The sequence below is a fragment of the Anabrus simplex genome, chromosome 2 (genome assembly GCF_040414725.1).
Source record: "Anabrus simplex isolate iqAnaSimp1 chromosome 2, ASM4041472v1, whole genome shotgun sequence".
NCBI classification, from domain to species: Eukaryota; Metazoa; Arthropoda; class Insecta; order Orthoptera; family Tettigoniidae; genus Anabrus; species Anabrus simplex.
The window spans coordinates 1,077,415,282-1,077,431,271 of record NC_090266.1 but is presented as its reverse complement, the minus strand read 5'-3'; positions in this window follow the sequence as shown (position 1 = coordinate 1,077,431,271).

Here is a 15,990-nt window from a genome sequence, read left to right as displayed (position 1 = left end):
AAAGCATACAAGCAAAATAACACACTTGGACAGCGTGTAGCAGCCCTCAATGTCCTTGAAATTAGTACACATAAATACATATCTCACTATCATGAACAAATATAAGTATTCCACGTTGTAATTGATCACATGTAATAGCTGAAACTGATTCAGTAATGAAGATACCTAATGATGGCACTTTATTATCATACTATACCATCATTAAAGTACTAAGACGACAATTAACGTAGTAGTAGACCCGTGATATGTTGTGTTCAAAAGGCAATCAAGCCAATTTTGAGACTAATGATTAGAAATCTTAGCCTCCATAAGGTAATGGGGAAGGATAAGATCCGTCACTAAGTGGGAAAGCATAAGTTAAATGTGAATCACCTTGCAACTACTATAAAACGTTTTCATTCCTCCCCTGAAAGGGGAGACAGTCTTCTCAGACGGTGACGCCGTCTCCAAGGCCGGGAGATTTGTTACGCTGAAGGAGATGCTCCGAGAAGGTGAGGGGTTTGGCGGCCGTGGCCTATACTACGAACTGTTCCGACATTCGCCTTATTGCAGGAGAATGAAAAACCACGGAAAACCATTCTCAAAACAGCCAACGGTTGGGGTCAGCTATGAGGTACAGCCCTGTTCCGTCTCCAGCATGCAGAGGCGTAGAGCCACGATAGAGCCGTGGTCACCTCTCCTCTGCCAGGTTGGCCGGTCAGAGTGCAGAGTTGTTGATCCACGGACCAGCCGTGGCCACTTATGAGCCGAGACCCACTCTGAATCTACCGACCAACCTAGCAACGAGGTCATTGCCTATCTAATGAATCGAGAATGAATTCCAAATAGGCAAGGTACTTAAATGTACAGGGACTGTACAATCATACATAGAATTCCACACTAATAAACAACCAGTTAATCCTTCGATTTTTTCTTTCTGAAGCAGAGTGCATCAAAGGACAGATAAGGAAATGCAGGGCCCAGGACGCAAAGGCTTGGATAGGAATGAAATGTAGTGACTTGATTGAAACAAGGGATACGAAGACATCTTAACCTCAATAGAAATAGTTACAATTAGGAAATTTTTACGAATGAAAACAACAACCATATAATAATCTCTGCTTAAGTAGTATAACTTAGTTCCATTTTTCTTTGGTTTTGGAACTTGAGAGCAGTTAATATAGCTTGAAAGTTCAGAAAACAACATGTAAATACAAACAATGTTGGTAATATATTAAGCTAAAAGTAGGCTATTTACAAGTGAAAATACGAGTGGGCTTAACACTTGGATTATACAAACTCACACGAACTTATCTTTAACCTTAGCTCGTGGAATTTTACATAAAAGGTATATCCACTGTAGTCTGAAAATTCAAGACATCATATTCTCACTATTAAAATAATTAATATTGTACCGGATTTGTAAAGGCGTAAAATGCTCTCGCCGTTACTCATACTATTTATTGTCCACTAAGCTATGGGGTCCTCAGCTTAGCATTCCTTCTGACGTCAATTCTCACACACCTCTTGCACGAAGTCGCCTTGATCACATTTATTCAGACATAGGATCTAGACAGTGACGGAATGCTCTTATAATTGCCATATCCCATCTTTACATTTCGAATTTTACTTGTGCCGAGATAACTCCAATTTCCTTCTAAATTAGCTTCCAAATAACGACAATATCTGACGTTGTCTTGGGCTTGGAAAATAAATTTCCAAAGCTGCCCATCCATCCAAGGAGTGACAGTCACCCTGCTCCTCTCGCCCGGAACAGCAGCACCTGACGGTCGGAAAATTGTTGATAGAGGGAGTTATCACGCCCACAGAATTATAGCGGTGACGCAATATGACGCGGTGACTTCAGCCACTAAAGGTAATGGGATCAATACTACACAAGGATAACACGACAGTAAAACAAGCAAAATACTAACTAATAAAATAACTTCACTACAATAATTCTACTTGACCGTATAGTAATTATGAAATAATACGAATAACGAGTTAACTGGAATTATGCTAGTGTATTTCAAGGTAAATATATAGAAAGATTATTATTATTATTATTATTATTATTATTATTATTATTATTATTATTATTATTATTATTATTATTATTATTATTATTATACATGCTAACAGAAATGAAAACTTCCGTCAAGTGCTTAAATATCGAAAGGATTAAACATGGATTACACAGCATTAAAATTAAGCAAGGCAATAAGTTATAAAATATCTACACCACAATATTCCAAACTACACTTAGGCGTATCCTAAGTACAAATTAAACGGAGTATCAGGTTAATTGATCTCTTAAAAATGTACTTAAAACTTAATGCTTAAATTCTAAGACAGAATTATTTCTACTGCGTACTAACGGAAGCACACACAGGTCTGATTATAAAGAGCTCTCAAGTATAAAACATGAATGAACAACAGAATAATAATATTGTTCATATATTTGTATTTTCTAGATAGCATTTATAATACTGGAAATATATTCTGAAGTAACGAAGAGGAGTTCATTCCTTTCTCTCTCATATTTAACATAACGTCACTTAAATAGTGTTGCCGTAACCTCAGCAGTGGTTATAAAAGTAACAGAAAAATCGAACGTTTGTCATGTCGTGAGTGGCAAAACGAAAGTATAATAAATGAGTATAAGATATAGCTTATACTTAATCTGCGCATTTCGTAGCCCGGATTGAATTAGACAAAAACAAAGAAAAAGGTATATTTTGTTAACGAGGGGGGAAAATGAGACACTGGCCACTGGATCAGCGGTGCTTCAGATACTCATACACAAATTCCTAACAGGCATGCACGCTGTTAAATTCGTTAAATTTGTTAAACTTGTTTGAAAAAAGGTCCAATGAAACAAACTTTGGAACAAATATCTGTTTACTCTTGACGTAGATCAACCTCCCGAAGTTTGAAACGAAATCGCAGAAAAGCTGTGATTTCCCTTTGTAAGTGAAATTCCTTCCTTCCAGGTGAACAGGAAATTAAACCCGCGATCTTCGGACAAAAACATATGGGTAGGAATCTCTTAATACTATGCTTAAAAGAAATTAGAGATACATATATATATATATTGAAGATTCATATTTCGGGCAACAGTTTAATAATACATTGCCGCTACCTTTCGTCAGGTAAGTTTCTGTAATACATTGCCAGATTTAAAGATGCGAAAAACCAGTCTTTCAATTTGCGATCACATTGTACAAGTTCATTTGCTATTTGACGACTAATAAATCAACTGAGAATGGAGATGAAAAATCGCTAGTCATTTTCGAAATTATCGAAGACTTTGAACCGCTGCACCAACGCGTTGTTCAGGTCACGCAGAACTTCATTGTAATATTCAAAAGACGAAACACCATCTTCCTTTTCCATATGGCCTCAGCTACCGTGTGCTAGCATTTACATTTGATGCCATCTGGCTGCTTGCTCTTCAGTTTCGATGTTCCGTTTTAATCTAGGCGTACTAGATGGCGGAGTAAAGGGCGTCTATAATTAATTTCCTGTGGCTATTTCTAGCCGAGTTCAGCCCTTGTAAGGCAGACCCTCCGATGAGGGTGGGAGGCATCTGCCATTTGTAGGTTACTGCGTGTTACTGTGGTGTTATGTGTGCTGTGTGAGTTGCAGGGATGTTGGGGACAGCAAAAACACCCAGCTCCCGGGCCAATGGAATTAACCAACCAAGGTTAAAATCCCCGACCCGGCCGGGAATCGAACCCGGGACCCTCTGAAATGAAGGCCGGTACGCTGACCATTCAGCCAACGAGTTGGACATGGGCGTCTATGACTGAGCTTTAATGAATTTGGTCGGGTGAGCACTAGATGTCACCAGAGAGCTGTTGCATGCCAACATCATACGACATGAAGAGTCGAATGGACTTTTCTCCACCCTTCAAAAATCCAACTACATCTGGCGGATTGAACCCGCAGTCTTGGGATCCCGGGATCGACAGTCTACAACTGATCCACTGAGGGAGCTGAAGTTCTGAAATATGCTCGTATATATATATATATATATATATATATATTGCTATTTGCTTTACGTCGCACCGACACAGATATGTCTTATGGCGACGGTGGAATAGGAAAGGCCTAGGAATGGGAAGGAAGCGGCCGTGGCCTTAATTAACGTACATCCCCATTATTTGCCTGGTGTGAAAATGGGAAACCACAGAAAACCATCTTCAGGGGTGCCGACAGTGGGGTTACAAACCCACTATCTCCCGATTACTGGATACTGGCCTCACTTAAGCGACTGCAGCTATCGACATCGGTGCTCAGATATTTTAAGACAGCTGACATTCCCAGAACACCTTTTCTCTAGAGCCATGTCAGAGCCATATAAAGCTCCGTAAGGGCTCAGCATACTCTTTGCAATTGGACGTCTCCGACATCCGACGCAACACTTTTTCATTTTTTATCGGCTGGGTGGCTATTCATCTCTACTGTCTGCTCCCCGCCGACCTAATAAAGCATATAGGCCGACTCCGCACTGGAAGTTAGCCTCCCCATCATGACCACCAGCACCACCACCGCAACCACCACCTCCGCTTTTACCTCTCTTCCCATTCCTATCACAACTGTTACGTACTCCCACCCTTCACCGATTGTTACTTCGGCACTTCCTCAGCCAACATACCCTGATCCACCCAGTTTTCTTTACATTCCTCCCCGCTACTTTAACCACTCGCCTACCATCGCCGAAGAAAGCTCTACGACGCCTTCAGCAACGCAGCCACCGCCTCAAGCAGATGCCGCACAACAATCACCATCGCCACAGCTACAACCAGCCAGCAACATCATGTATAGGTGTGTCCTCCGCGGCGTGGATCCCCTCATTTCTGACAGAGACGTCATCCACAAACTCAACCATGAAGGTATAACTGTCCGGCGAACCTTCCGCATCTGGAATACCTCGAGACCAACATACCTTAGTCCGTCTTCACCTGCAAACTGAAGAAGAAGTCCAACGCTTCATCACCAACGCCGCACACCTCTATGGTCGACAACTCACCGCGGAACCTTCCCGCTCCCCTTCCAGACCCTCACACACCTCACGTCATCGACCCCGAACTGCCCCCCCCCCCCCCATATCGACCTCCACCACAAGTCAGTCCACATCTTCCTTCAACGTCCTCCTTCATCCCATTACCTCTAACAGCTGACCTACTCCGACTTCTCAACACCTCCCTATGTAACATCTCAGCTACGCTTCACCTCCTCATCTCACACATCGGAACTCCAGTTTGAACCTTCACTACCTCCTACCCAAAATCTCCTCAGCCAAGAGGCCCTCATCACTTTTCCACCCAATATCAATTCGCATTACCTACCTTCTTCATTTCACATACCTCCCAGTTCTCTTCACTTCTCCCGGCCCGAGAGATCGCATAACGATCTAGGGGGCTCATCCGCCCGAGACAGACAGACAGCTCCGTAATATAGTTTTGATATTGCAGCGCGCCCCTCTCCTTCAGGGAGGGAAATGAAAACTTTTTGTCGTCTTGGACCTTGCAGTGTGTTGTTCAGAGAAATGTGTGGGTGTAGTTGTGTGATTGGAGCAGTGGCTTAATTTCTGAAGTTCCTTCCGAACAGTATGTATGTTTAGTCCTCAGTCCGAAGGCTGGTTGGATCCTCAACAGCTCCACCATCAGCTGTCATAGATGGCCTAGGCATCACTGAAGAGGCGTACTGGGGAGATGAGGAGTGAGATAGTTTCCCATTGCTTTCCTCACCAAGCCAGAAGTTGCTATTACATATCAGTCTGCCAAGCCCAATGAAATGCATGCACCAACCGACCATATGAGCAATATTTTCACACCATTCATAACAGGGACTGGCTGCAGAAGGAATGGTATTACTAGTATCACTCATACCTCAGTCACTTTCATTTTGTCAAAGCCAAGGATAAAGCTGAGACAGATCAATGAAAGTAACAAAATTGCTCTAGCCCATACAAAAGACATAGTGCACTGTAAAGACTAGGTCCCGCCAGCAAAGGCACTCCCGAACAGTATAAGTTCGAAACCCATTGGAACCAGGAATGGCATTGAAAACTCACGTGGCGTCCAGTCAAAACTCAAAATGAGTCAAGGTACCTTCAGCTAGTCCAGCTATATCTGGGCTCAGGGGAAAGTTGAGTACATTGTTCTGAGGACTTAAAGGCTTTTTAAATAGACAAGAAAGATATGATCTTGCATCTACTTAATATCGTCTAACTCCTTAAAATGATTATTGATAGTGTCACGAAGAGGATAATCTCCTTTCCGACAAGTAAACGGTTCTGGACTGTACTTAAGCCAGTGCACTTTACAAAATTCCTAAAGGCTAAACGTAGGGAATTGATCCTCTTCTGGTCGTAAATGGGTTTTCTGGGGGTTAATTGTACCACGTTCGCCGCCATGATCTGGCAACATGGTGGCACTTACTGTCACCAAATACTGTACAACGGCAGTACTGGGCACTCGTTTCGTTTAGTACGTGAATGATTGACGACACGCTGCATTGTCGCTGTTATACAGACACAGACGCTGTTCCCTGCCGGCACTGCTTGTCCGTTTATTGTAACTTCAATCACATGTTGAAAATATCATCAAATTAGAAATAATAGAAAGTATGACGGTCTCTGAGGAAACCAGTAGTCGTAGGAAATATGGAGGCTTATATAATTCAACTCAGCAATCCGTAACCATTCAACAACATTCAGTTTAGAAACTCAGTACTAGCAAATCATATGTCACCGAGCATTTCAGCTTGAAAGAAAGCTCTGCATTCTGGAGGCGGTGGACTTGTCCTACCGTCGTTGATACTGAGAATTGTTTTCCGTGGTTTCCTATTCTCCTCACTAAGGCAATCGCCGGGACAGTAGCTTTTATAGGCCACGGTACTTCCCCTTTTACCTTCACCTCACCTCAAATCACCGCTACACATCTGGCTTGAGAGAGGGTGTCATCTTCAAAGAGGCCCGTCGTACCTCTTCAGGTTAGGGAATGAAAGTAATGTAAAAACAATAAAAGTAAAAATGTAAATCTATGACAAAGAGGGTGCGACCTTCCAGAAGGCCGAGATAGAGGAATTAAGTCTTTGTAAATAAATAACAATGGTGGGTTTCTGTACAAATACTAGGGAGCTTGTACTGCAATAACTGTATTCAGTGCAGTTCTTCCTTCTTTTCTTCTACTGTGGAATATGTTAGTCCGATAACGCTAAGGTAATTGTTTCACACGACATAATGGAATAATAATATGGAAATACACTACAATAAAATTGTTTATTCATGAAGGTATGACATATATTCAATATAACAGGGTTTATTACTTTCAAACACTTTGAAGACAAAATATATGTTACACTTGCCACATAAATACGTTTTATATATTATTTCAATGTATCATAGTCATTCCTAACTCCTTTTATACAAGTAGTCATTACTACAGAAATTAATTATTTAATTCATGTATCATTTTATCATGATTTTCTTAATTCTTTGCGAGTTACTACAAGTATTTTCAGGTCATTTCGAAATGTATTTATTTTTCGATCATTTTTCTAAGGGATAGATTAATCACTTTCAAGTTGTTGCTTTCAGTACATCAGCATATTTGATCTGATTAGAGTCCTTAACGCCATATGGCACGGTTATGCAAAGAAATAATCTTGTTGAGAGACCTTTGACTGCCTGGTACTATTGAACATAATTGATGCACTAGAGTTACAGAAATAATTCCACGAACATGAGACAGCATTATTTACCTTTCCTTTTTAAAAATAGACCAGGACATTTGCGACGCGATTAACAGTTGTTTACTAAAAAGGGTTTCCTGGGTTATAACCAGGACCAGCCCGGGGGATTTAATAATTCGAAAGTATACAGATATAAACATCAGACCCAAAGGCGGCAAGGTTTCTTGCTGTGCAACACCGCGCTTGATATTTCTTAAACACGGAGCATTACAAAATTCTACTGCACACTTATCATCCGTTCCACGTGAGGAATGGCCGTTGATTTTTGCAAGGGAATATTCACAGTCTTCTCTAATTCTTTCCTTCGGACAAGGTCTTTTGTGCTGGACCTGCCAGATGAGTTCAGCAAAGGAACCACTTTGTTCTTCAACCTATTATCATGAATAAATTATAACCACATTGGACTTCGCATCTGATATTAAGTGAGTTTGAACTGTACGGTACCTGGCGAGTTGGCCGTGCGGTTAGGGGTGCGCAGCTGTGAGCTTGCATCCGGGAGATAGTGGGTTCGAGCCCAACTGTCGGCAGACCTGAAGGTGGTTTTCTGTGGTTTCCCATTTTCACACCAGGCAAGTGCTGGGGCTGTACCTTAATGAAGGCCACGGCCGCTTCCTTCTCACTGCTCACCCTTTCCTATAACATCGTCGCCATACGACCTATCTGTGTCGGTGCGACGTATAACAAATTGTAAAAAAAGAACTGAACGGTGAAAGTGCTTCCTACCCTTGACTGGTTAAAATCAGATTCGTAAAATCCAACCACTGGAAATGTTTTGCGCACATATTTTAGATTTCATGTTTTTAGGACCGTATTTCTTGAGTAAAGTATCTAAATCCGCTCTTTGGCTTCAACGAACCCACTCAGCAAACCTGAAAAAGTTGTAAAAACAACAAATGAGGGCTTGTTAACTGATATAACACAAACTGAAAGTATTTCTAATAAGGAAGATTTTTCATTCTAAACGGACATCATTATTTACGTGTCCAGATCTCGTGGAAACATGAAAAAACCGCACACTCCCACGTTGCCATTGATATTCCTTGCAAAACTATACCGTCTGGACAGTTTTCTGGCTTTACAGTTCATCATGACATTTTTGAAAAACTCTTGCTAGTAATCAAACGAGCAGCAATCGTTCCCCTGAGTGCCAACTGTTGTATCGGCTTTGACCACTTGGAGCGCTAGTAGTAACTGTCACCTGTTTCAGCTCTGTGTGTCCAGTATTGGTGTTATACAGCATTTGCTATCACTGACCTATGACGATAAAATATTGACACTCGCAGACACCTTACAAACTTATAAGTCAGTGCTGAAAGCAGACCAACGGATGTATCTCAGACAACCATATATCCAAAAACAGCCTTACGCTTATGTTTTTAAATAGATGAAACGCTTGCTATAACATTAAAATCGTCACATAAAACCAGCATCATGGTTTTAATAGGATGAATTGCCTGGCATACATCATAATTCATTACACGAAGCCACCACCATAAGTAAAATATATTCGGCCGGTCCATGTACTACACGCACCTAAGAAGTATCGTTGCTATGGACGCCTACCGCATTCGTATATAGCATAACGGTTGTCCACATATCGGCTTGTATGTCGTAATTTGGATAGTGTTTTGAAAGGGACAGTAGATTGGTCCCTAGCATTCAAACGACAAATACGAGTAGTATATGTGATCGCCATTGGTCTGTGATAGCACTTCAGCGGCTCAGGTACGATTCTTCAACTTTTCGTAAAAGAGTTCACTCCTGGCTTTCAGCTCACGACTTACTGTACTTATTTTACTCTATCTGAGGACAGAAGTATAAAGCACGCTACATTAAGAGACATAAAACAATGAATTAGACAACTTACGCAATGACCACTTACCGTGAGATGGCATACATAATTTTCATGAACATGACATTGACTCAAAAGTTTACGCATTCAACTCATTAGTGCTGAACTTGTATGACAAACATGCTCCGAAGAATTTTTTTTTTTTGCTAGGGGCTTTACGTCGCACCGACACAGATAGGTCTTATGGCGACAATGGGATAGGAAAGGCCTAGGAGTTGGAAGGAAGCGGCCGTGGCCTTAATTAAGGTACAGCCCCAGCATTTGCCTGGTGTGAAAATGGGAAACCACGGAAAACCATCTTCAGGGCTGCCGACAGTGGGATTCGAACCCACTCTCTCTCTCCGAAGAAACAGATAGGACTTACCCGCCCCCCTTGCCCCTGGCTGACGACCGAGGTAAGATCTGCTATGGCTAGCCGTGACCGTTGGTACAGAGAATTCAGACGAACACGTGACAAAGATGACTGAGCAATACAGGAAATTTAGGAACAAAGTTAAACAGCTAATTAGAAAGAGTAAATGCTACTACTTTCAACAATTAGCGGGAAATAATAATTTAACCCAAACCTGGAAGAACCTACGATCTTTGGGCATAGGCAAAGCCGAAGAAGTGGACATTCCGAATATACGTATATTAGATACGTTAAATGATTACTTTTTCTCAGCCAAAAGTGGGACCAGTTCCATTATCGGCTATTCCCACAAACTCCGCAGGCCGTTCCGAGTGCGACCAGTTCTCTGGCGCATATGATGTTGAACGTGTGCTGTATACTCTATCGATGCGATAGGTAATAATGGTATCTCCATTAAATTAATTAAAAACATCATCGGGGCTGTACTGCCAATACATATTCAACTATTGCCTGACCAATGGAGTATACCCTAACGTTTGGAAAGACGCACTATTAAGGCCAGTCCCGAAAAACACTAACTTGGATTCTCCATCAGATTACCGCCCTGTGTCCATTCTACCACCCCTCGCAAAAGCACTCCACCGTGTTTTTCATGCACAAATCCATGAATACCTGAGCCAGAATTCCCTCCTTGGCCCTTTTCAATCCGGCTTTAGAAAAAGGGACATAGTACTGCGACAGCATTAGTGCGAGTTACAGACGATATCAGACTGAAGCAACACTACTAGACCTAAGCGGTGCCTTTGACACAGTTAGCCCTGGGCCCTGTTTCATAAAACTTCTTTCACTAACATTATTAGTAAGAAACCAATAATATTAATTAATAATATCAGTATTATTTTCATAGAATCATTAGCTAATAATATTGGTAATTAGTTTATGAGTCAAAATTATTAGTAGATATTCCTAATAATGTTAGTATATTGTTTCATAGACAACATGACTAATAAAGTTACTCGTATTATTGGAATTATTTCCATGGGTGTATTTTTAGTCATAACCCATATTATTAGTGAAAGCAAAGTGAGTGGTATTTTAATATTTTGGCATAAAATCGTGAGGATCCGTGAAATGGTTGACTCTGATTCAAATAGTGATGAGAAACGAGTGTAGGTATTCACCGTTCAATAAATATTAGGCCAAAACAGCCTGTACTGGTATGTAACACACATATGAATACAATGAGAGATTTAGGTTACATTACAGAACTACTGAGTATTTGCTTGATAAGATAGAATGAAGCATAACCTCAAAACAGCAGCTTCACATTGCACTCCACGGTTTGGTATTGATACACAGTATGATTGTGTTTCCTTAGTGCAGTTTTGCTCGGGGACTCCAGCTATCCTTTAAAATCTTGGCTTATTCCACCAGTAAACCAAGGTGGTGATGGTGATGATTATCGTTTTAAGAGGAAGTACAACTAGGCAACCATCCTCTGTATAACACTAATCAGATAGAAAAATGGAAGGGATCCGACACTTCGAAAAATGAAGGTATCGGTCAAAGAAAGAGAAGGGCCAAGAAGGGCGTGAAAATGAAAGACTATATAGGCCTCGCAACCAAATACCGTCAGGATCGGAATAAAAAAAGGGTTGACCAAGAAAGGTCGGACAGGATAGATGAAAGTGAGGAGCCTGGCACAAGTAAGTGGAAGCAATTCCAGGACTCAGCTCAGGGCCCCGTGATCGCCAATGCACGCTCCCAAGTTGAGAGCCCTTGGAGTCCCTTTTAGTTACCTTTTACGACAGGCAAGGGATACCGTGGGTGTTATTCTACCCCCACCCACAGGGGGTAGTAAACCAAGATTTCGCTAGTCCATCTCAACAGACATTTTTAAGAGCAGGTAAAATAAAAATGTAAAAAGAACAAGGAGGGTTATAGTGTTCAAAATAGTTGCCGCTTTAACTCAATCACTTTTCGCAAAGAAACTTTCTTCTCTCACATTATTTTCACTTCTTTTATCCATTCTCATATCTATCAAAGTCACAACAACGAAAATATCGAGTGAGCCTATTGAACACATGGATTAATAGCCGGTTGTAGTCAAGCACTAGCCTACTGCTAGGAACAAACACAAACCAAGGATATACACTGACTGACAGAGCAAATGCAACACCAAGAAGGAGTGGTCAGAACTTTATGCCAATTGCAGGGTAGACTGACGTCACTGAGGTATGCTCATGATGTGAAATGCGCCGCTGTGCTGCGCACGTAGCGAACGATAAATGGGACACGGCGTTGGCGAATGGCACACTTCGTACCGCGATTTCTCAGCCGACAGTCATTGTAGAACGTGTTGTCGTGTGCCACAGGACACGTGTATAGCTAAGAATGCCAGGCCGCCGTCAACGGAGGCATTTCCAGCAGACAGACGACTTTACGAGGGGTATGGTGATCGGGCTGAGAAGGGCAGGTTGGTCGCTTCGTCAAATCGCAGCCGATACCCATAGGGATGTGTCCACGGTGCAGCGCCTCTGGCGAAGAGGGTTGGCGCAGGGACATGTGGCACGTGCGAGGGGTCCAGGCGCAGCCCGAGTGACGTCAGCACGCGAGGATCGGCGCATCCGCCGCCAAGCGGTGGCAGCCCCGCACGCCACGTCAACCGCCATTCTTCAGCATGTGCAAGACACCCTGGCTGTTCCAATATCGACCAGAACAATTTCCCGTCGATTGGTTGAAGGAGGCCTGCACTCCCGGCGTCCGCTCAGAAGACTACCATTGACTCCACAGCATAGACGTGCACGCCTGGCATGGTGCCGGGCTAGAGCGACTTGGATGAGGGAATGGCGGAACGTCGTGTTCTCCGATGAGTCACGCTTCTGTTCTGTCAGTGATAGTCACCACAGACGAGTGTGGCGTCAGCGTGGAGAAAGGTCAAATCCGGCAGTAACTGTGGATCGCCCTACCGCTAGACAACGCGGCATCATGGTTTGGGGCGCTATTGCGTATGATTCCACGTCACCTCTAGTGCGTATTCAAGGCACGTTAAACGCCCACCGCTACGTGCAGCATGTGCTGCGGCCGGTGGCACTCCCGTACCTTCAGGGGCTGCCCAATGCTCTGTTTCAGCAGGATAATGCCCGCCCACACACTGCTCGCATCTCCCAACAGGCTTTATGAGGTGTACAGATGCTTCCGTGGCCAGCGTACTCTCCGGATCTCTCACCAATCGAACACGTGTGGGATCTCATTGGACGCCGTTTGCAAACTCTGCCCCAGCCTCGTACGGACGACCAACTGTGGCAAATGGTTGACAGAGAATGGAGAACCATCCCTCAGGACACCATCCGCACTCTTATTGACTCTGTACCTCGACGTGTTTCTGCGTGCATCGCCGCTCGCGGTGGTCCTACATCCTACTGAGTCGATGCCGTGCGCATTGTGTAACCTGCATATCGGTTTGAAATAAACATCAATTATTCATCCGTGCCGTCTCTGTTTTTCCCCAACTGTCATCCCTTTCGAACCACTCCTCCTTGGTGTTGCATTGTCACTGTCAGTCAGTGTATATGCAACAGACCGATTCTAACCTCCATTTGTATCAGTTGACTAATTAACTAATATTATGAGTGAATTCATGTTATTAATCATGTGTAAATGTTTATGAAACAGAATTTGGTTAACTAATAATTATTTTTATGAGTTATAATATTATTAGGTAATATTATTACTTAGTTTTATAAAGCAGCGCCCTGGGTTACTGCTACTCAAACTCCGCAGTCTCAACTTTAGTGGGACATCTTTTAATTTTTTTAGCTCCTACTTCGCTGACCGTCGGCTACGAGTATTACCGGGAACAATGTACTCAGGATGGAATAACAAGTCAATAGGTGTCCAGCAGGGGTCGGTCTTGGGCCCACTTTTATTTGTTGTTTGTGTGAACGACATAGGGGACCCGGACGCGTTGAAATACAGCAACTATTACAGATGTGCAGATGATCTTCAGATTTATTATCACTCATATTCACAAGACACAAATGTAAAATTGACAGAGTAAATTTTGACTTACGATGACTGAATGATTATGCCAAAAATAACGGTTTGTTAATAAATCCTAACAAAACTCAGACTAGAATATTTGATACAAAAAGAAACCTTAACTTGTTAAAAAGTAGATATGTACCCCCAATTATTTTAAATAATACTGCCCTGTTTTATTGTACATCAGCAAGAAACGTAGATGTTTTAATGACCGAGAGACCGAGCTCGATAGCTGCAGTCGCTTAAATGCTGCCAGTTTCCAGTAACCGGGAGATAATGGGTTCGAGCCCCACTGTCGGCAGCCCTGAAGATAGTTTTCGGTGGTTTCCCATTTTCACACCAGGCAAATGCCGGCGCTGTGCCTTAATTAAGGCCACGGCCGCTTCCTTCCACTTCCTAGGCATTTCCTATCCCATCGTCGCCATAAGAGATATCTTTGTCAGTGCGACGTAAAGCAAATAATGGCCGAAACGCTGAAATGGACTGAACAAGTGGCAAATTCATGCTGTAAAGTACAAAAATCCGTTTTTCCTCTCAAACGCTACTCTACTATATTTCCAAAACCTTAAAATACAACTGGTAAAATCCCTAATCTTACCTATTCCAGACTACTGCGACACTGTACTTACGGACATATCTCAAGACAGTAATAAGCTACTCAATCGGAGTTTAAACACCTGAATTCGATTTATATTTAAGCTGCGATATGGTTCTCACGTTTCACCTTATTGTAGTGAGCTGTTATGGCTTCGTGTTCATGAGCATCGCAGTCTCCACATGTGGATTTCTAAACTCACGTATACGGGATTACCTCCCATCAAATTTTAATTACATCTCCCCCTATCATAACCACGATACACGATCTGGCTCCTCTTTAACAATATCTCTCAGTCACTCCAGGAATTACCACCGCTCCTTTTTCTTTTCTTTTTTTTTTTTTTTTTTTTTTTTGCAAGTTGCTTTACGTCGCACCGACACAGATAGCTCTTTTGGTGGAGATGGGACAGGAAAGGGCTAGGAGTGGGAGGAAAGCGTCCGTAGCCTTAATTAAGGAACATCCCCAGCATTTGCTTGGTGTGAAAATGAGAAACCACAGACAACCATCTTCAGGGCTGCCGACAGTGGGGTTCGAACTCACTATCTCCAAAATACTGGATACTGGCCGCACTTGAGCGACTGCAACTATCGAGCTCGGTAACGCTCCTTTGTAGTCACTGCCGCTAGGTTGCGGAATACCCTTCCTGCTACCATTAGGGATTTGCGTTCTCGTAGGAGATTTAAAACGGATTGCCGAAATCACTTGCTGAATACTTCTAGCTGACTTGTACGATGAGTGAAGTGTGAGTGAGTGCGTGAATGAGCATATTTTCATAAAAATTAGAAGTGTATTTGCTCGTTATTGGTTTTTACTGTGTTTCATTCTTTTATTTTTACTATTGTTAGTTTTATAATTATTATCATGTTCATCTATATTGTCTTGTTGTACATTCTATAATTATTTATTTTATCACTATCTCCTTATTTGCTATTAGTACTACATTATTTTTAAAATGATTTGCTGTATTTAAAAAATTATATTTCTGTTAATTATTTTAAATTTTGTGATTAAATGTAAGAAAGGATCTAGAGCCCTAACTTAGCCACGAATAAAGACGAATTACTTACTTACTTACTTCCTTACTTACTTACTTACTTACTTACTTACTTACTTACTTACTTACTTACTTTATACCAGCAGCAGACATCTGAAAGCTATACCTCCCAAAGTAGCCTCAAATTCGTAGCATTTGGCGCATGATGGGTTCGACTCCTACTGCAGCCCTGTAAACTGTTTTTCGTGGTTTTCCCACTTTCATCCCGGACAAATTCTGAGGCTGTATCTTAATTAAAGTCATGGTTGCTGCCTACTCAGTTCTATTCCTAGCTATCTACCTGAGTTACGGTGATGTTAAAAATATAGCAAAACAAAGCATGGTAGAAACACGAATCGATTGTGGGT